At 42.2% G+C, this 20,960-nt stretch overlaps 1 long non-coding RNA gene across 3 annotated transcripts in view; it reads right to left on the bottom strand.

The window, feature by feature from the left end:
- The window catches only part of LOC135321561 (uncharacterized), a 32,360-nt gene extending 20,981 nt beyond the window's left edge, over nt 1-11,379 (bottom strand). For 2 of the 3 annotated variants that reach the window (XR_010381426.1, XR_010381424.1), the window contains exons 1-2: nt 11,102-11,379; nt 2,467-2,539 (exon numbers count right to left, since the gene is read on the bottom strand). This is a non-coding gene — a long non-coding RNA (uncharacterized LOC135321561). Of the gene's footprint in view, nt 1-445; nt 478-2,466; nt 2,540-11,101 lie in introns of those variants that run through there. The other variant, XR_010381425.1, reaches the window with a different exon arrangement.
- Nucleotides 11,380-20,960: the final 9,581 nt, after the last annotated feature.

Below are 20,960 nucleotides of genomic sequence, written 5' to 3'. Positions count from 1 at the left end.
AAGTCTTTCAACATGACGAATGAATGGCATATTCTACCTTACATACAGAAGAAATGGCATAAGCCTAAAACAAAGGAAAGTAGCTCTGCAGAACTGTACTAAGAGCAAAAGAGTCAGTCAGTAAAGTGCACATTGTGATTGGTTTCATTGCTAGGAATTTCAGCCCCGATGGAACAAATGGATACATGTTCTTAGAGTGTGGGAGTTTCAGCAGAAAAGCAACAGATGAATATGTATTCTGGGTGAATGGATATTACACAAACATAAGATTCCTTTAGTGGGTCTTTTTGTACTGTTAACAGTTAGAAAGTTTAAAGACGTGTGAAACCGTAAACTAAAAATGGACACAATTCCATCCATTTGTACTGTGTATAGGGATGAGAACAAAAGTAAAGAAGGAAGAAAAAAAGGACTATGGGATGCTACTGGAGAGATTCACATTTACCTTAGGAACCTCTCGTCTGATGCAGCCCCTCCCAAACACTGACAAGATGTAGCAACCATTGGGGATGGCAGGTACCGTTTGGATTCCAGGTGGAATGTTGGTGTGTACCGCACAGCTTGTTGTGACTGGTGGGCCCAAGGTAACTGGGCAGAATTCTGTGGGTGGATCAGTGTGATGGAGGGGCTGCTGCCCTCTGTGGAACTTGTCTTAGGTCTTTAGTTCAGGAAGCTGGGTAAGTTCGAGATACTGCTTCTGCCCAAATACCTGAGTTCACGGGTCAGTTTCCAGAAACTGAAAGGGCTGACAGTGGAACATCTGCCAGTCATCAGCATACTGGTTACGTTCCGAGGAACTTTCAGACTTGCCCAGTCCTGTAGAATTCGACTTTATGGGAGACACCAAGAGAAGCATGCAGAAAAGCTGGCTGCACTGATTGAGGAGAGATGTGAACACATTGATGAGAGTTGTTCTGCTACAAGGGAGAATAATGACATGGAGACTTTTGTAGTGAATACCAGGCTCAAAAGGCATTCATGAGACATATTGAGCCTCACTGATACTGGCAGAGACCTGTGGAGGGTCAACGTGCTCTTAAGAAAGGTACTCAGTTCACTGCTTCAAGAAATGGTCCAAGATTCCTGACGTCTAAAAGAGAAGAGATGGCAGAGATGATAAAATCACTCATGTTCTTGGAAGAGATCATGAGAATCCACACGTCCCAAGAGACATCTACAAATCAAATATATCACAGTGCATGAAATCCTGGTAAGCCTTTTCCCAGGGTTGGGATAGCTATCAAACACTTGCTCTTCCCTCCACTCCTCTCAGGCATCCATTTCAAAGGATCAGCACCTGAGCTGCAATGAAGCCAGGAGAAGAATAGCAAGCCCCTCCTAGAACAAGTGTTCCACCCAATTCACACTTTGTGCACAACACTGAACTCCTCAATTGTCAAATACTCTCGACTGAAATAGATAGGAATTGAATATGTATCTCACACAAAGAAATGATGACCTTCCCCTTGATTCAGCAAATGCTGGGTTAATGTCTTCTTTGGGGTGAAGGGAGTGTGGTAAGTGAGGGGAATCTTTGACTGAACTTGAGTATGTATTTGTCCTCAGTGTTTCAAGGCAGTATAGGTAACTATTGTAAGTCAGTTTGTGAACTGAACTCTAAAAGTCGCCATAGACATGTAAGGACACATGTTATGTGGACTGTCTTTTCCCTTCATTCAAGCCCCGTATGTAGAATATCATGGGGGTGCAGACTTGGCTGGGTTAAATTGCTTTACCCAACATGATCGGACGATTAAGAATTCTCATCGTTGTTAGAAGAACACCTGGTTCTCAGTAGCCTAGCATAGCTGCAGCAGTTTTCTCTTAGCTATAATGCCTCTAGTTGCTTTTGGAACCAAGCCTTCATATAAATATTTTGTTTGGGTTACCTAGTGTCTTCCTACATAGAAATGTTACCGCTTGAAATGACAACAATGACCAGTATGATTCACTGGGTGGAAAGGGCACCACATGCAAAAGGGAAACACTGGGTGAGGGTTATTTCATGGTTCCAATATTTATTTCATGGTTCCTGTTTGTGTTGGGGCATCAACAGTAAACAGTTAACCTGTTCACTTCATCATTTTGGACTGCTATTTTACATTCTATCTGTCTATTTTTCCATTATAGCTGAAAAAATGGTACTTGAATTTGATAAGTCTGGCTTGTAGGTAGATTTAGTATGTTTCAAAAACTAACTTCATTTTCAGATAATTCCCCAAATATGTAAATCAATTGTATTAAAATTTTGAAAGTCCGCAACTGAGGGATCAACACAATGTCAAAACTGGATTCTTCGGACAAACCCACCCACCATGGCTGTATAGAAAATAGAGATAAACAAGAATAACATGTCTGTGAGTTATATATGGAAAGTGATGATTTATCAGTGCCCAGTTGGCAGAGTACAAGTACAACCTACGCACACTCGCTCCCATGTACACAGGAAGATAAACATCCACTCACCCAGCCCATAGTCCAGGACACTTGCCGAAGAGTGGTCTCTTACTTCCAAGGACAGAATGAGGCCTCAGAAAACCTGGAAGGAGGAGAAGACACAGTAGTGATGTAAATAAGTGTAGGACCTGTCCTCTGCTGATGGAGCAGCAAAGTGAAAATCTGTTTTATTTTGACACACACCCTCAAGGGGATAGGACGCATGGGATTGAAAGCGGTGCACTGAGTGTTAGAAGTGTGCACAGCAGATGCTTGGATGACAGAACTGAAAGAAATCAGCACAAAATATACCCACAATTCATTCTTAGACAAAGATTGGTGCTGCCAAATTTGGGCTCACAATGGCTGTGAATAATTGGGGATACAGCTATTGATGATAGCACACGCTGATTCTCAGGCATCTGGAGTGTGTTGTGGATTGTGGTAGGCCCTATCCAGAGAGGAAACTTACCTGGGACCCCAATGAGAAAGCAACAACCCTGGCTAGTGAGGTTGATTTTATCGAAATATCCCATGGACACATCCAATGCATCTGTAAGACCTGGGACCAATTTGGCATTTTGCCAATAGAGCACATGTGGGGCTCAATCACAGTCATCATGCATCTGGTCTGAGGGATCCAGGGGGCCTTGGGGTTGAATTCTGTTTCCAAAATCTCAGGATCTGCTACATTCATAGCCTGGACTGGGATTATACTTTGGTTTGAGGCAGAGGATGTGGAATATTTCGGTGGTTTCCTTCGTGGTCCCATGCCACAGATGAGAGAACAATGAAGAGTGGTCAAAGTCCACAGCATGAGAAGATGCATTATTTTCCTCAGCATTATCTCTGAAATGCAGATGCTACATTTTGGATGGCACTGACATGCTATGGCACCCAGGAAACATAGATGGGGCTGCAGGAAAATTCCAACAGGCCCTGATGCATGACATCGTTAGATAAGTTTCCACTGGTGTTTCTGTAGACAGAGAAGCCCTGGGAAGAACTGGTAACATTGGGACATTCCCATGGCAATAGAAAGCACAAGCGCACTGTCACGATTCTGTTTTGGGAAAACTCCTAAATGACATACAGCAGTCTACAGAGCTGAAAACTCTTTGAAGCTTCATTTCCACTAGAGGAAGTGTCCTGTGTACTTTAAGAACTGTGAGATAAGTGTAATAAAAATGAGGTTATACTAATAGAAAGAGTATGGTGTGTTCATGACAACAACGGGAACACCAGCAATTAGAGCTATATAAGACAACACACACAGGAAAAGGACATGGCATCATTGTCTAGGAAAAATTGTCCTCACAAAAAAATCATGGAATTGCGTACATCCAATGGTATAAAATTTTCACTTAACAAAACCCTATAAGTCTGCATTAGATACCTGAAAGTACTTGACCAGTAGAGATAAAGAAGTATAATAAAAGAAACAGGAAGTACTATTTTAAGTACAAAAGAGTTTGAAGGCCCAAAATATAAGCTTTCAAACAACTAGATGGCAAAACGCTATCAGAGAATGTATTGAAAACGGAGGTGAGGAAAACACTGAAGAACAACAGTGTCTCAGAATCACAAAAGACAGAATACCAGAAAAGGGGAAGAGAACCTCTAAAGATGAGTGAAAGAATATCAGAAAACTCAATGGATGAGATAATACCAGGGCTAAAGTCATTCCCAAGCAGAATAGATAATGCAGAGGGACTCGTGAATGACTGTGATGACAGAGGAATAGAAATCCCTCGATTAGAAGATGACATAGAAAAGCAAGTGAAAATCAATGCAATCATCGCTGTTGAATCACAGGGTAATACAAAGCATGAAAGATTATGATTCATAAGTGTCCCAGATGAATTAGCAAGAGATAAAGAAGAAAAGTCTGAAATATATTTGTAGAAAAATCAGACAGAAACTTCCTTAAAGCCAAAAAGCAGTCATCTATATGAATTCAGGAAGTACAAGTGTCCAAAGGAGGTGGAATTAAAATAGACCTACAAGAAGCTGTATTATTCAAAGCAACAAAGTTCATGATCAACCAAGTGATTCTTAATGCACGTAGAGGAAAGCAACTTAGTCACAACAGAATCTCCAGAGGGTTTTCAGCTGATATCTCGACACAAATAGTACAGGAGATGTAATAGTGCCAGGACATATACCAAATATTGAATGAGTAAAAGCTTCAATCTAGGGTAGCCTATGCCACAAGACTACCATTTCTAATAACAGCAGAGCTAGAGAATTTCACAGACCGGCAATACTTAAAAGACTACAGCAGTTCAAAACTAATATTAAAAAAAGGATTGAGAATTCTAAATAGAATAGAAAAGTAGCAAGATGAAATGGATATAAGAATACCATTATTGGAAATGCAATTAGAGCAATGAGTTTCAAAGAATAAACAAGAAGAAGGCAAGGAGGACATCAAAATCCTAAAGATGGGAGAGGGAAGCAGGAAAACATAGGTGATTTTCAGCACTATACTAAGTTAATCAGCATATATGACTCTCTGAATCAAATGGAGAGATGCATGGCCTAAAGAGTTTGCAAAACAAAGAATAAGCAAACAAACAAACAATTGAACAAAGAAACAAACATCAAAAGAGTACGCTTGGCAGACATCTATCCAAAGGAACCATGATAAATTAAATAAAAATACTCAAAGTAATGTCAAGGATCATTCAGTACGCATCGACAAAGTTTCGAGGCATGCAAGTACTCAAAAGACTTGTATTCAGAAAACAGATGCGTGCATTAATATTCATAAATTTTGATTCATAATAGCACATTGTCTCCTAACCCAAATCTCTATTTTGATTAAAATGGATTCCTAGTCCGTGGTATAGATTTAGAAGTATTTCAACATGATGAAAGAATGGCATATTCTACCCTATATAAAGAAGAAATGGCATAAGCCTAAAACAAAGGAAAGTAGCTCTGCAGAACTGTACTAAGAGCAAAAGAGTCAGTCAGTAAAGTGCACAATGGGATTGGTTTCATTTCTAGGAATTTCAGCCCCGATGGAACAAATGGATACATGTTCTTAGAGTGTGGGTGTTTCAGCAGAAAAGCAACAAACGGATATGTATTCTGGGTGAATGGATATTACACAAACATAAGATTCCTTTAGTGGGTCTTTTTGTACTGTTAACAGTTAGAAAGTTTAAAGACGTATGAAACCATAAACTAAAAATGGACACACTTCCCTCCGTTTGTACTGTGTATAGGGATGAGAACAAAAGTAAAGAAGGAAGAAAAAAAGGACCATGGGATGCTACTGGAGAGATTCACATTTACCTTAGGAACCTCTCGTCTGATGCAGCCCCTCCCAAACACTGAAAAGATGTAGCAACCATTGGGGATGGCAGGTACCGTTTGGATTCCAGGTGGAATTTTGGTGTGTACTGCACAGCTTGTTGTGACTGGTGGGCCCAAGGTAACTGGGCAGAGTTCTGAGGGTTGATCAGTGTGACGGAAGGGCTGCCACCCTCTGTGGAGCTTGTCTTAGGTCTTTATTTTGGGAAGCTGGGTAAGTTCGAGATACTGCTACTGCCCAAATACCTGAGTTCACGGGTCAGTTTCCAGAAACTGAAAGGGCTGACAGTGGAACATCTGCCAGTCATCAGCATACTGGTTACGTTCCGAGGATCTTTCAGACTTGCCCAGTCATGTAGAAGTCTAATTTATGGGAGATTTAAAGAGAAGCTGGAAGAAAACCTGGTTACATGGATTGAGGAGATATGAGAACACATTGATGAGAGTTGTCCTGCTACAATTGAGGACACAGGCATGGATAATTCTGTAGGGAATACCAGGCTCAAAAGACATTCATGACAAATATTGAGCCTCGTTGATCCTGGCAGAAATTATGGAGGATCAACTTGCACTTGAGAAAGTTACTCAGTTCTCTGCTCCAAGAATGGATCCAAGATTCTTGACGTCTAAAGAGAAGAGATGGCAGAGGTGATAAAATCGCTCATGTTGGTGGAATAATTTGTGAGAATCCACATGTCGCAAGGGGCATTTACAAACCATTCAGACCAAAATGCACCAAGCCCAGGTAAGCCTTTTCCCAGGTTTGGGCCTTGCTATCAAGCACTTGCTCTTCCCTCCCCTCCACTCAGGCATCCATTTTAAAGGATCAGAACCTGAGCTGCAATGAAGCCAGTAGGAGAAGAGCAAGCCCCTCCTAGAATCAGAGTTCCTCCATCTTCACTCTCTGTGAACAACAGTGAACTCCTTAAACGTCAAATACTCTCGCCTAAATTAGTTAGGTATTGGATACTTAGCTCACACAAAGAAATGATGACCTTCCCCTAGATGCAGCATATGCTGGGTTTATGTCTTGTCTGGGGTGAAGGGATTGTGGTAAGTGAGAGGAATCTTTGACTGAACTCGAATATGTACTAGCCCTCAGTTTTTCAAGACAGTATTGGTAAATATTATGTCAGACAGTGACCTGAACTCTAAAAGTTGTGAAAGACTTTAAAGACACAGGTTTTGTGGACCGTCTTTCTCTTCAGTCAAGCACCGGGTGCATGATATTTTGGGGGTGCACACTTGGTTGTGTTAAATTGCTTTACCCAACATGATCGGATGATTAAGCGTTCTCATCACTGATAGAAGAACACCTGCTTTTCAATAGCCTAGCATAGCTGCAGCAGGGTTCTCATAGCTAAAATGCCTGTATGTGCTTTTGGAATCAAGCCTAAATGTATACATTTTGTTTGGTTTTTCTTGTACTTTCCTAGAGAGGAATGTTACCCCTTGAAATGCCAACATTGGCCAGTATGTGTCATTGGGAGTATAGGGCACCAAATGCACAATGGAAACCCAGGTTCTCGGTTATTTCATGGTTTCAATAGGTACTTCACGTTTCCTGTTGGTGTTGGAGGCTTCAACAGTAAAGAGTTGACATGTCCCCTTCAACATTTTGGACTGCGATTTTACTTTCTATCTGTCTACATTATTCTTAGAGCTGACATGATGTTACAAAAATTGACAAGTCTGACTTCTAGGTAAATTTAGTACGTTTCAAACACTAACTTCATTTTCATATAAATCCCAAAACATGTAAATCAATTCTATTAACCTTCCTAAAAACTGCAACTGTGTTATCAACACAATGTCAAAATTGGAGTCTTCGGACAATCCCTCCAACCATGGCTTTATGTAAAACAGAGCTAAACAAACATCACATTTCTGTGAATTACATCTGGAAAGTGTTGATTTATCGATGCCCAGTTGGCAGAGAACCAGTGCAACCTGCGCTCACTCCCTCCCATGTACACAGAATTGTAAACTTCCACTCACCCAGCCCTTGGCAAAGGACACTATCCGAAGAGTGGTCTGTTACTTCCAAAGACAGGCTGAGGCCTCAGATAACCAGGAAGCAGGAGAAGGCAAAGTAGAGAATGGAAATCTGTGCAGGATCTGACCTCTGCTGATGGAGCAGCAAAGGTGAAACTCTGTTTTACTTGGACACACACTCTCAAGCGGACAGCACACATGGGACTGTAGGTAATGCGCTGAGTGTTAGAAGAGTGCACAGCAGATGCTTGGCTGACATAACTCATAGAAATCAGCACAAAATATCCCCACAATTGATTCTGAGACCAAGATCCGATCTGCCAAATTTGAGCTAGCAGAGGCAGCGGAAAATGAGGTATAGAGCTACAGATAATGGCACACGCTGAGTCTCAGGGATCTGGAGTGCATTGTGGGGTGTGGTGGGTTCTATCAAGAGAGCAAACCGACTTGTTACCCCAGGAAGAAAGCAACCACATTGGCGTGTGAGGTTGAGTTTTTCGATATGTGCCATGGCCACATCCACTGCATCTTGCAGGCCCAGGATCAATTTGGCATTTTGCCAATAGAGCACGTGTGGGGCTCAACTAGAGAAGCCGTGCATCTGGTCTGAGGGATTCAGTGGCCCTTGGGTGTGAAATCAGTATTAAAAGCTTTAGGATCTGCTACAGTCAGAACCTGGACAGGGATTAAGGATTGGCTTGAGGAAGAGAATTCGGTACAGCTCTGTGGATGCATTCGTGCACCCATGACCCAAGGATGAGGGATCAAGGAAGAGTGGTCAACATCCACAACGTGAGAAGTTGAAGCATTTCCTTCAGCATTATCTCCCAAATGCAGATGCTACATTTTGGATGGCACTGACATGGTACTGCCCAGAGGACACAAAGATCGGTCTGCGGGATCATTCCAGCAGGCCCTGATGTATGACATCCATACATGTTTCCACTGCTGTTTCTTTAGACAGAGAAGCTCTGGGAAGCACTGGTAACATTGGGACATTCCCATGGCAATAGAAAGCACAAGCGCACTCTCAGTTTGCTGTTTTGGAAAGACTCCAAAATGACGTACAGCAGAATGCCGAGCTGAAAAACTTTAAGCTTCATTTCCAGAAGAGGAAGTGTACACTGCACTTTCAGAATTGTGAGGTAAGTGCAATAAAACGAAGTTTTACTAATTGAAATAATATGGTGTGCTCATCACAACAAAGGCAACACCAGCAATTAGAGGTATACCAGACAACACACACAGGAACAGGACATGGCATCAATGCCTAGGGAAAATTGTCCTCACAGAAATATCATGGAACTTTGTACACCCAATGGTCTAAAATTTTCACTTAACAAAGCCCTATAAATCTATATTAGATACCTGATATTACTTGACCAGTAGATATAAAGAAGTAGAGGAAAAGAAACAGGAAGTACCATTTTCAGTTCCAAAGATTCTGAAGGCCCAAAATTAAGCTTTCAAACATCTAGACTGCAAAACGCTACCAGAGCAAGTATTGAAAACTGAGGTGAGGAAAACATGAAGTACAACAGTGTCTCAGAATCACAAAAGGCAGTATACCAGGAAAGGGGAAGAGAAACTCTAAAAACGAGCCAAAAAAATCAGAAAACCCAAGGATGAGACAATACCAGGGCTAAAGTCAGTCCAAAGCAGACTTGATAATGCAGACGGACTCGTGAAAGACTGTGAAGTCAGGGGAACAGAAATCCCTCGATCAGAAGAAGACACAGAGAAAGAAGTGCAAACCAATGCAAACATTGCTGTTGAAGCCTGGGGTAAGACAAAGCATGAAAGAGTATGATTCGTAAGAGTCCCAGATGGAAAAGCAAGATTAACAAAAAAAAAGCCTGAAAAGATAATTGTAGAAAAGTCAGACTGAAACTTGCTGAAAGACAAGAAAGAATCATCTATACGATTTCAGGAACTACACAGCGTCCAAAGGAGGTGGAATCCCAATAGACCTACTTGCAGCTGTATAATTCAAATCAACAAAGTTCATGATCACCCCAGTGATTTAAAATGCATCTAGAGGAAAGCAATTTATTCACAACAGAACCTCCAGAGGGCTTTCAGCTCATATCTCGGCAGAAATATTGCAGAACAGGGAGGAGTTCAGGGACATAGGCCATATCCTGAATGAGAAAAAGCTGTAATCATGGGTAGCCTATGCCACATGACTGCCATTTCTAATAACGGCAGAGCTAGGGAAATTCACAGACCAGCAAAGCTTAAAAGAATTCAGCAGTTCAAAACTTATCCTAAAAGAAAGATTGAGAATTCTACCCTGAATAGAAAAGTAGCAAGATGAAATGGAAATAAGAAAAACCATTATTGGAAGTGCACGAAGAGCATTCGTTACAAACAAGAAACAAGAAGAAGGCAAGGAGGACATCAAAGCCATAAGATGGGAGAGGGTAGCAGGAAATCATAGGTGATTTTAAGCACTATCTTAAGTGATTCACATATATGACTCTCTGATTGAAGCAAACGGAGTGATGCATGGATTAATGTGTTTGCAAAACCAACCACAAGCAAACAAACAAACAATCAAACAAAAAAACCGACACCAAAACGGTACGGTTGGCTGACATATACCAGAGAAACCATGAGTATTCAAAACAAAATACTCAAAGTGATGTCAAGGATCATTCAGCACGCATCGACCCAGTATTGCAGCTTAAATGTACTCAACACACTTGTATTCAGAACACAGACGCGTGCATTAATATTCATAAATATTGATACAAATGAGCATATCGTGACCTAACCCAAATGCCGATTTTGAATAAGGTTTGGTCATAGTCCGTGATGTAGACTTACAATTCTTCCAACAGCAAGAATGAATGCCATATTCTACCCTAAGTAGAGAAGAAACGGCATAAGCCTATAACAAAGACAAGTAGCTCTGCAAAACTGTACTAAGAGCAAACGAGACAGACAGTAAAGTGCACATTGGGATTGGTTTCATTTCTCGGAATTTCAGCCCCCATGAAACAAATGGATCCATTTTCTGAGAGCGTGGGTGTTTCAGCAGAAAGCAACTGACGGATATGTATTCTGGGTGAATGGATATTACAAAAACATGAGTTTCCTTTAGTGGGGTCTCTGTGTACTGTGAGCTGTTAGAAAGTTTCAAGACGTGTGAAACCATAAACTAAAACTGGACACACTTCCTTCCGTTTGTACTGTATATACAGATCTGAACCAAAGGAAAGAGGGAAGATAAAAGGACAATGGCACGCTAGTGGATAGAATCACATTTAACTTAGGAACCTCTCGTTTGATGCAGCCCCTCCCCCAACACTGACAATATTCAGCAACCATTGGGGATGGCAGTTACCGGTTGGATTCTAGGTGGAATCTTGGTGTGTACCGCGAGACTTGTTGTGGCTGGTGGATCCAAGGTAACTGGGCAGAATTCTGTGGGTGGATCAGTGTGATGGAGGGGCTGCCGCCCTTTGTGGAGTTTGGCTTAGGTCTTTTGTTCGGGACGCTGTGTAAGTTCGAGATAATGCTGCTGCCCAAAGACCTAAGTTCACGGGTAAGTTTCCAGAACCTGACAGGGCAGAGAGTGGAAGATCTGCCTGTCATCAGCTTACTGGAGAGGCTCCGAGGTACTTTCAGAGTTGCCCAGTCCTGTTGACGTCGACTTTATGGGAGACACGAAGAGAAGCTGGCAGAAAAGCTGGCTGCACGGATTGAGGAGAGATGCGAACATATTGATGAGAGTTGTTCCGCTACAATGGAGAATACCGGCATGGAGACATCTCTAGAGAATACCAGGCTCGAAAGACATTCATGAGACCTACTGAACCTCTGTGTTCCTGCAGAAACATTCGGAGTGTCAACGTGCACTTGAGAAAGTCACTCAATTCTCTGCTCCAAGAACGGCTCCACGATTCCTGACGTCTAAAAGAGAAGAGATGGCAGAGATGATAAAAGCGCTCATGTTCTTGGAAGAGGTCATGAGAATCCACAGGTCCCAAGGGGCATTTACAAACCATTCAGACCAAAATGCACCAAGCCCAGGTAAGCCTTTTCCCAGGTTTGGGCCTTGCTATCAAGCACTTGCTCTTCCCTCCCCTCCACTCAGGCATCCATTTTAAAGGATCAGAACCTGAGCTGCAATGAAGCCAGTAGGAGAAGAGCAAGCCCCTCCTAGAATCAGAGTTCCTCCATCTTCACTCTCTGTGAACAACAGTGAACTCCTTAAACGTCAAATACTCTCGCCTAAATTAGTTAGGTATTGGATACTTAGCTCACACAAAGAAATGATGACCTTCCCCTAGATGCAGCATATGCTGGGTTTATGTCTTGTCTGGGGTGAAGGGATTGTGGTAAGTGAGAGGAATCTTTGACTGAACTCGAATATGTACTAGCCCTCAGTTTTTCAAGACAGTATTGGTAAATATTATGTCAGACAGTGACCTGAACTCTAAAAGTTGTGAAAGACTTTAAAGACACAGGTTTTGTGGACCGTCTTTCTCTTCAGTCAAGCACCGGGTGCATGATATTTTGGGGGTGCACACTTGGTTGTGTTAAATTGTTTTACCCAACATGATCGGATGATTAAGCGTTCTCATCACTGATAGAAGAACACCTGCTTTTCAATAGCCTAGCATAGCTGCAGCAGGGTTCTCATAGCAAAAATGCCTGTATGTGCTTTTGGAATCAAGCCTAAATGTATACATTTTGTTTGGTTTTTCTTGTACTTTCCTAGAGAGGAATGTTACCCCTTGAAATGCCAACATTGGCCAGTATGTGTCATTGGGAGTATAGGGCACCAAATGCACAATGGAAACCCAGGTTCTCGGTTATTTCATGGTTTCAATAGGTACTTCACGTTTCCTGTTGGTGTTGGAGGCTTCAACAGTAAAGAGTTGACATGTCCCCTTCAACATTTTGGACTGCGATTTTACTTTCTATCTGTCTACATTATTCTTAGAGCTGACATGATGTTACAAAAATTGACAAGTCTGACTTCTAGGTAAATTTAGTACGTTTCAAACACTAACTTCATTTTCATATAAATCCCAAAACATGTAAATCAATTCTATTAACCTTCCTAAAAACTGCAACTGTGTTATCAACACAATGTCAAAATTGGAGTCTTCGGACAATCCCTCCAACCATGGCTTTATGTAAAACAGAGCTAAACAAACATCACATTTCTGTGAATTACATCTGGAAAGTGTTGATTTATCGATGCCCAGTTGGCAGAGAACCAGTGCAACCTGCGCTCACTCCCTCCCATGTACACAGAATTGTAAACTTCCACTCACCCAGCCCTTGGCAAAGGACACTATCCGAAGAGTGGTCTGTTACTTCCAAAGACAGGCTGAGGCCTCAGATAACCAGGAAGCAGGAGAAGGCAAAGTAGAGAATGGAAATCTGTGCAGGATCTGACCTCTGCTGATGGAGCAGCAAAGGTGAAACTCTGTTTTACTTGGACACACACTCTCAAGCGGACAGCACACATGGGACTGTAGGTAATGCGCTGAGTGTTAGAAGAGTGCACAGCAGATGCTTGGCTGACATAACTCATAGAAATCAGCACAAAATATCCCCACAATTGATTCTGAGACCAAGATCCGATCTGCCAAATTTGAGCTAGCAGAGGCAGCGGAAAATGAGGTATAGAGCTACAGATAATGGCACACGCTGAGTCTCAGGGATCTGGAGTGCATTGTGGGGTGTGGTGGGTTCTATCAAGAGAGCAAACCGACTTGTTACCCCAGGAAGAAAGCAACCACATTGGCGTGTGAGGTTGAGTTTTTCGATATGTGCCATGGCCACATTCACTGCATCTTGCAGGCCCAGGATCAATTTGGCATTTTGCCAATAGAGCACGTGTGGGGCTCAACTAGAGAAGCCGTGCATCTGGTCTGAGGGATTCAGTGGCCCTTGGGTGTGAAATCAGTATTAAAAGCTTTAGGATCTGCTACAGTCAGAACCTGGACAGGGATTAAGGATTGGCTTGAGGAAGAGAATTCGGTACAGCTCTGTGGTTGCATTCGTGCACCCATGACCCAAGGATGAGGGATCAAGGAAGAGTGGTCAACATCCACAACGTGAGAAGTTGAAGCATTTCCTTCAGCATTATCTCCCAAATGCAGATGCTACATTTTGGATGGCACTGACATGGTACTGCCCAGAGGACACAAAGATCGGTCTGCGGGATCATTCCAGCAGGCCCTGATGTATGACATCCATACATGTTTCCACTGGTGTTTCTTTAGACAGAGAAGCTCTGGGAAGCACTGGTAACATTGGGACATTCCCATGGCAATAGAAAGCACAAGCGCACTCTCAGTTTGCTGTTTTGGAAAGACTCCAATATGACGTACAGCAGAATGCCGAGCTGAAAATCTTTAAGCTTCATTTCCAGAAGAGGAAGTGTACACTGCACTTTCAGAATTGTGAGGTAAGTGCAATAAAACGAAGTTTTACTAATTGAAATAATATGGTGTGCTCATCACAACAAAGGCAACACCAGCAATTAGAGGTATACCAGACAACACACACAGGAACAGGACATGGCATCAATGCCTAGGGAAAATTGTCCTCACAGAAATATCATGGAACTTTGTACACCCAATGGTCTAAAATTTTCACTTAACAAAGCCCTATAAATCTATATTAGATACCTGATATTACTTGACCAGTAGATATAAAGAAGTAGAGGAAAAGAAACAGGAAGTACCATTTTCAGTTCCAAAGATTCTGAAGGCCCAAAATTAAGCTTTCAAACATCTAGACTGCAAAACGCTACCAGAGCAAGTATTGAAAACTGAGGTGAGGAAAACATGAAGTACAACAGTGTCTCAGAATCACAAAAGGCAGTATACCAGGAAAGGGGAAGAGAAACTCTAAAAACGAGCCAAAAAAATCAGAAAACCCAAGGATGAGACAATACCAGGGCTAAAGTCAGTCCAAAGCAGACTTGATAATGCAGACGGACTCGTGAAAGACTGTGAAGTCAGGGGAACAGAAATCCCTCGATCAGAAGAAGACACAGAGAAAGAAGTGCAAACCAATGCAAACATTGCTGTTGAAGCCTGGGGTAAGACAAAGCATGAAAGAGTATGATTCGTAAGAGTCCCAGATGGAAAAGCAAGATTAACAAAAAAAAAGCCTGAAAAGATAATTGTAGAAAAGTCAGACTGAAACTTGCTGAAAGACAAGAAAGAATCATCTATACGATTTCAGGAACTACACAGCGTCCAAAGGAGGTGGAATCCCAATAGACCTACTTGCAGCTGTATAATTCAAATCAACAAAGTTCATGATCACCCCAGTGATTTAAAATGCATCTAGAGGAAAGCAATTTATTCACAACAGAACCTCCAGAGGGCTTTCAGCTCATATCTCGGCAGAAATATTGCAGAACAGGGAGGAGTGCAGGGACATAGGCCATATCCTGAATGAGAAAAAGCTGTAATCATGGGTAGCCTATGCCACATGACTGCCATTTCTAATAACGGCAGAGCTAGGGAAATTCACAGACCAGCAAAGCTTAAAAGAATTCAGCAGTTCAAAACTTATCCTAAAAGAAAGATTGAGAATTCTACCCTGAATAGAAAAGTAGCAAGATGAAATGGAAATAAGAAAAACCATTATTGGAAGTGCACGAAGAGCATTCGTTACAAACAAGAAACAAGAAGAAGGCAAGGAGGACATCAAAGCCATAAGATGGGAGAGGGTAGCAGGAAATCATAGGTGATTTTAAGCACTATCTTAAGTGATTCACATATATGACTCTCTGATTGAAGCAAACGGAGTGATGCATGGATTAATGTGTTTGCAAAACCAACCACAAGCAAACAAACAAACAATCAAACAAAAAAACCGACACCAAAACGGTACGGTTGGCTGACATATACCAGAGAAACCATGAGTATTCAAAACAAAATACTCAAAGTGATGTCAAGGATCATTCAGCACGCATCGACCCAGTATCGCAGCTTAAATGTACTCAACACACTTGTATTCAGAACACAGACGCGTGCATTAATATTCATAAATATTGATACAAATGAGCATATCGTGACCTAACCCAAATGCCGATTTTGAATAAGGTTTGGTCATAGTCCGTGATGTAGACTTACAATTCTTCCAACAGCAAGAATGAATGCCATATTCTACCCTAAGTAGAGAAGAAACGGCATAAGCCTATAACAAAGACAAGTAGCTCTGCAAAACTGTACTAAGAGCAAACGAGACAGACAGTAAAGTGCACATTGGGATTGGTTTCATTTCTCGGAATTTCAGCCCCCATGAAACAAATGGATCCATTTTCTGAGAGCGTGGGTGTTTCAGCAGAAAGCAACTGACGGATATGTATTCTGGGTGAATGGATATTACAAAAACATGAGTTTCCTTTAGTGGGGTCTCTGTGTACTGTGAGCTGTTAGAAAGTTTCAAGACGTGTGAAACCATAAACTAAAACTGGACACACTTCCTTCCGTTTGTACTGTATATACAGATCTGAACCAAAGGAAAGAGGGAAGATAAAAGGACAATGGCACGCTAGTGGATAGAATCACATTTAACTTAGGAACCTCTCGTTTGATGCAGCCCCTCCCCCAACACTGACAATATTCAGCAACCATTGGGGATGGCAGTTACCGGTTGGATTCTAGGTGGAATCTTGGTGTGTACCGCGAGACTTGTTGTGGCTGGTGGATCCAAGGTAACTGGGCAGAATTCTGTGGGTGGATCAGTGTGATGGAGGGGCTGCCGCCCTTTGTGGAGTTTGGCTTAGGTCTTTTGTTCGGGACGCTGTGTAAGTTCGAGATAATGCTGCTGCCCAAAGACCTAAGTTCACGGGTAAGTTTCCAGAACCTGACAGGGCAGAGAGTGGAAGATCTGCCTGTCATCAGCTTACTGGAGAGGCTCCGAGGTACTTTCAGAGTTGCCCAGTCCTGTTGATGTCGACTTTATGGGAGACACGAAGAGAAGCTGGCAGAAAAGCTGGCTGCACGGATTGAGGAGAGATGCGAACATATTGATGAGAGTTGTTCCGCTACAATGGAGAATACCGGCATGGAGACATCTCTAGAGAATACCAGGCTCGAAAGACATTCATGAGACCTACTGAACCTCTGTGTTCCTGCAGAAACATTCGGAGTGTCAACGTGCACTTGAGAAAGTCACTCAATTCTCTGCTCCAAGAACGGCTCCACGATTCCTGACGTCTAAAAGAGAAGAGATGGCAGAGATGATAAAAGCGCTCATGTTCTTGGAAGAGGTCATGAGAATCCACAGTTCCCAAGGGGCATTTACAAACCATTCAGACCAAAATGCACCAAGCCCAGGTAAGCCTTTTCCCAGGTTTGGGCCTTGCTATCAAGCACTTGCTCTTCCCTCCCCTCCACTCAGGCATCCATTTTAAAGGATCAGAACCTGAGCTGCAATGAAGCCAGTAGGAGAAGAGCAAGCCCCTCCTAGAATCAGAGTTCCTCCATCTTCACTCTCTGTGAACAACAGTGAACTCCTTAAACGTCAAATACTCTCGCCTAAATTAGTTAGGTATTGGATACTTAGCTCACACAAAGAAATGATGACCTTCCCCTAGATGCAGCATATGCTGGGTTTATGTCTTGTCTGGGGTGAAGGGATTGTGGTAAGTGAGAGGAATCTTTGACTGAACTCGAATATGTACTAGCCCTCAGTTTTTCAAGACAGTATTGGTAAATATTATGTCAGACAGTGACCTGAACTCTAAAAGTTGTGAAAGACTTTAAAGACACAGGTTTTGTGGACCGTCTTTCTCTTCAGTCAAGCACCGGGTGCATGATATTTTGGGGGTGCACACTTGGTTGTGTTAAATTGCTTTACCCAACATGATCGGATGATTAAGCGTTCTCATCACTGATAGAAGAACACCTGCTTTTCAATAGCCTAGCATAGCTGCAGCAGGGTTCTCATAGCTAAAATGCCTGTATGTGCTTTTGGAATCAAGCCTAAATGTATACATTTTGTTTGGTTTTTCTTGTACTTTCCTAGAGAGGAATGTTACCCCTTGAAATGCCAACATTGGCCAGTATGTGTCATTGGGAGTATAGGGCACCAAATGCACAATGGAAACCCAGGTTCTCGGTTATTTCATGGTTTCAATAGGTACTTCACGTTTCCTGTTGGTGTTGGAGGCTTCAACAGTAAAGAGTTGACATGTCCCCTTCAACATTTTGGACTGCGATTTTACTTTCTATCTGTCTACATTATTCTTAGAGCTGACATGATGTTACAAAAATTGACAAGTCTGACTTCTAGGTAAATTTAGTACGTTTCAAACACTAACTTCATTTTCATATAAATCCCAAAACATGTAAATCAATTCTATTAACCTTCCTAAAAACTGCAACTGTGTTATCAACACAATGTCAAAATTGGAGTCTTCGGACAATCCCTCCAACCATGGCTTTATGTAAAACAGAGCTAAACAAACATCACATTTCTGTGAATTACATCTGGAAAGTGTTGATTTATCGATGCCCAGTTGGCAGAGAACCAGTGCAACCTGCGCTCACTCCCTCCCATGTACACAGAATTGTAAACTTCCACTCACCCAGCCCTTGGCAAAGGACACTATCCGAAGAGTGGTCTGTTACTTCCAAAGACAGGCTGAGGCCTCAGATAACCAGGAAGCAGGAGAAGGCAAAGTAGAGAATGGAAATCTGTGCAGGATCTGACCTCTGCTGATGGAGCAGCAAAGGTGAAACTCTGTTTTACTTGGACACACACTCTCAAGCGGACAGCACACATGGGACTGTAGGTAATGCGCTGAGTGTTAGAAGAGTGCACAGCAGATGCTTGGCTGACATAACTCATAGAAATCAGCACAAAATATCCCCACAATTGATTCTGAGACCAAGATCCGATCTGCCAAATTTGAGCTAGCAGAGGCAGCGGAAAATGAGGTATAGAGCTACAGATAATGGCACACGCTGAGTCTCAGGGATCTGGAGTGCATTGTGGGGTGTGGTGGGTTCTATCAAGAGAGCAAACCGACTTGTTACCCCAGGAAGAAAGCAACCACATTGGCGTGTGAGGTTGAGTTTTTCGATATGTGCCATGGCCACATCCACTGCATCTTGCAGGCCCAGGATCAATTTGGCATTTTGCCAATAGAGCACGTGTGGGGCTCAACTAGAGAAGCCGTGCATCTGGTCTGAGGGATTCAGTGGCCCTTGGGTGTGAAATCAGTATTAAAAGCTTTAGGATCTGCTACAGTCAGAACCTGGACAGGGATTAAGGATTGGCTTGAGGAAGAGAATTCGGTACAGCTCTGTGGTTGCATTCGTGCACCCATGACCCAAGGATGAGGGATCAAGGAAGAGTGGTCAACATCCACAACGTGAGAAGTTGAAGCATTTCCTTCAGCATTATCTCCCAAATGCAGATGCTACATTTTGGATGGCACTGACATGGTACTGCCCAGAGGACACAAAGATCGGTCTGCGGGATCATTCCAGCAGGCCCTGATGTATGACATCCATACATGTTTCCACTGCTGTTTCTTTAGACAGAGAAGCTCTGGGAAGCACTGGTAACATTGGGACATTCCCATGGCAATAGAAAGCACAAGCGCACTCTCAGTTTGCTGTTTTGGAAAGACTCCAATATGACGTACAGCAGAATGCCGAGCTGAAAAACTTTAAGCTTCATTTCCAGAAGAGGAAGTGTACACTGCACTTTCAGAATTGTGAGGTAAGTGCAATAAAATGAAGTTTTACTAATTGAAATAATATGGTGTGCTCATCACAACAAAGGCAACACCAGCAATTAGAGGTATACCAGACAACACACACAGGAACAGGACATGGCATCAATGCCTAGGGAAAATTGTCCTCACAGAAATATCATGGAACTTTGTACACCCAATTGTCTAAAATTTTCACTTAACAAAGCCCTAGAAATCTATATTAGATAGCTGATATTACTTGACCAGTAGATATAAAGAAGTAGAGGAAAAGAAACAGGAAGTACCATTTTCAGTTCCAAAGATTCTGAAGGCCCAAAATTAAGCTTTCAAACATCTAGACTGCAAAACGCTACCAGAGCAAGTATTGAAAACTGAGGTGAGGAAAACATGAAGTACAACAGTGTCTCAGAATCACAAAAGGCAGTATACCAGGAAAGGGGAAGAGAAACTCTAAAAACGAGCCAAAAAAATCAGAAAACCCAAGGATGAGACAATACCAGGGCTAAAGTCAGTCCAAAGCAGACTTGATAATGCAGACGGACTCGTGAAAGACTGTGAAGTCAGGGGAACAGAAATCCCTCGATCAGAAGAAGACACAGAGAAAGAAGTGCAAACCAATGCAAACATTGCTGTTGAAGCCTGGGGTAAGACAAAGCATGAAAGAGTATGATTCGTAAGAGTCCCAGATGGAAAAGCAAGATTAACAAAAAAAAAGCCTGAAAAGATAATTGTAGAAAAGTCAGACTGAAACTTGCTGAAAGACAAGAAAGAATCATCTATACGATTTCAGGAACTACACAGCATCCAAAGGAGGTGGAATCCCAATAGACCTACTTGCAGCTGTATAATTCAAATCAACAAAGTTCATGATCACCCCAGTGATTTAAAATGCATCTAGAGGAAAGCAATTTATTCACAACAGAACCTCCAGAGGGCTTTCAGCTCATATCTCGGCAGAAATATTGCAGAACAGGGAGGAGTTCAGGGACATAGGCCATATCCTGAATGAGAAAAAGCTGTAATCATGGGTAGCCTATGCCACATGACTGCCATTTCTAATAACGGCAGAGCTAGGGAAATTCACAGACCAGCAAAGCTTAAAAGAATTCAGCAGTTCAAAACTTATCCTAAAAGAAAGATTGAGAATTCTACCCTGAATAGAAAAGTAGCAAGATGAAATGGAAATAAGAAAAACCATTATTGGAAGTGCACGAAGAGCATTCGTTACAAACAAGAAACAAGAAGAAGGCAAGGAGGACATCAAAGCCATAAGATGGGAGAGGGTAGCAGGAAATCATAGGTGATTTTAAGCACTATCTTAAGTGATTCACATATATGACTCTCTGATTGAAGCAAACGGAGTGATGCATGGATTAATGTGTTTGCAAAACCAACCACAAGCAAACAAACAAACAATCAAACAAAAAAACCGACACCAAAACGGTACGGTTGGCTGACATATACCAGAGAAACCATGAGTATTCAAAACAAA

The sequence above is a fragment of the Camelus dromedarius genome, chromosome 6 (genome assembly GCF_036321535.1).
Source record: "Camelus dromedarius isolate mCamDro1 chromosome 6, mCamDro1.pat, whole genome shotgun sequence".
NCBI lineage: Eukaryota > Metazoa > Chordata > Mammalia > Artiodactyla > Camelidae > Camelus > Camelus dromedarius.
This window is presented reverse-complemented; position numbering and strand designations above follow the sequence as displayed.